This window comes from Chrysochloris asiatica, unplaced genomic scaffold, assembly GCF_000296735.1.
Source record: "Chrysochloris asiatica unplaced genomic scaffold, ChrAsi1.0 scaffold00034, whole genome shotgun sequence".
Taxonomy (NCBI): Eukaryota; Metazoa; Chordata; class Mammalia; order Afrosoricida; family Chrysochloridae; genus Chrysochloris; species Chrysochloris asiatica.
Window position 1 is genome coordinate 11,880,187 of NW_006408552.1, and position 2,236 is coordinate 11,882,422.

The window sequence follows — 2,236 nt, forward strand, 5'->3', positions numbered from 1 at the left end:
CCCATAGCGACCCTGTACAGGGTTTCCGAGGGTGTAAATCTTTACGGGAGTAGAAAGCCTCATCTTTCTCCCGCGGAGCGGCTGGTAGTTTCGAATGAATGATAGGGCCCTAAAATACATGAAACAAATTCTAACAATGAGAAAGATACTCAACAAACATGTGGTGGTAGTGGCGGTGGTGTGGCGTGAAGTCAATTCTGACTCACAGCAACCCTGTACAGGGTTCCCGGGGATCTAAATGCCACAATCAATCAACTCAACCTCAAAAATGTACACAAAACACTCCACCCAACAGCGGCAAGGTTTATATTCTTTTCTAATGCACATGGGTCATTTTCTACAATTACAGCCTCAATAAAACCTAAGACATCAAAATAATACAAAGCAGTTTCTTTGATCATAATGCTATATAAGTAGAAATCCACAACTTGTTTTAAAACCACTGGGCAACAGAAGTCAAAGATGAAGCCGAAAGCAAAAAAAAAAATCTAGAATCAAGTAAGAATCAAGACACCACATACCAAAAGCTTTGGGACACAGCAAAAGTAGTGCTCACAGGTCAATTTACAGCAAGAAACACACACTGAAAGAAGGTCCAGAATCACAACATGACCCTTACAACTGGAACATACAGAATAGCAAAAGAAGTCCACTGTCACATGCAGAAAGGAAGTAACAAAAACAGAACAGAAAAACAACTGAATCTACAAGACCAAAAGCTGGTTCAAAAAACACAGATAAAATTGACAAACCACAGGCTAAACTGACAAAACATGAAGTAGGAGGAGAAGCAAGTCACCTAAATAAGAAATGAGGTGGCGGTGGGTTTGGTTTGGCCCAAGGAACACTGTTAAGCATGAAGTTGTAAGTATGTGTTGTAATGCCTTGTTTTGTTGGTCTTGTTAAGTGCTGTCCAGTCAGTTCTGACTCATAGTGACCCTGTATAGAGTTTCTGAGGAGCAGGTGGTGTGTTTGAACCACCAACTTTGTGGTTCAAATTGACCTTGCAGTCCAGCACATTAACCCAGAGTGCTACACCAGGAATCCTAACTCCATGCTAAGAGAAATGCATATTGTTGTAAACTGCCACAGGGCCATGTGGTAGCCTCTTTCTCATTCTTTTCAATGTGTGCATAGTATTCGACTGTTGGATGTTCCCTCACTTATTTGACCAGTCCTTGTTAATGGATACCCAAGTTGCCTATACTATGAATTAAAAAAGGTAATCAGACAGTATCGTGAGAGTTTTTAAGCACTCAACTTACGTAACTACCAGTGCAATTTGTGGGCCCCAATACATACACAGCTTTAAATGTGATGTGCTTATCAAAATGTTCACTATAGCCTGGTTTCCAGTTTCTCCCCGAGGCAGACAATTTGGATACTCATTAACAAGGTGTAACTCCACTGCCTTTGAATCAACTCTGACTCCAAACAACCTAATAGCACAGGGACTAGGCAAATAAAAGAGGAAGAATCCAACAAGGCAATCATTGAGAAGGCTGAGGTAGAGAGGTGTACTCATTGAAAATGCCAGGCACAGACAAGTACCACACACTCTAGCTCGCTCACTCACACACACTCTCTCTCTCTCTCTCTCTTTCACACACACACACACACACACACACACACACACACACTCAGAGTACATGTTCACAGTAATTACCTCTGGGGAACATCACTGGGGATGGGGTGGTGAGTAGGTGGACAGATTTGCTTCCTTTTCACAGGATAGTGAAAACTGTGAAAAGCCAGACCAGTGTAAGGCAGAATCCTGCCAGAAAAAAAAAGAGGGGAAACTCAAAAGATTTTTCAGTAAGAGAGAGCAACAGAAAGACCGCAACCTATCAAAGGCGGAGAATCTGAGAGACCTGGAAAAATAAGGCAGCCCCATTGGGGTCTGGCTTTCACAGGTCTCACTATATACCCTTTTAAAAAATGTTTTATTGTGAATTATGTGATAGTTTAGATGGGAGAACATTAGCTTTACATTCATCCTATCGGACATCGTTTCATTGTCATGGTTACAATCTCCTCCACGCCTCATCAACCAACCAAAGGCTATACCCTGTAAGCCTGCCCCCATGTTGTCAGCACACAGCCCCTCTCCCTCTCTGGGTCTAAAGTCCCCAGCCGCTACATCTCTACACATTACTGTCTCTGCCTCCATCTCTGGCGTCATTGCTTCTCTGGGTAGGGTCCCGCTCTCTGCTCTTCTCCCTTGATGGTCCCAGGG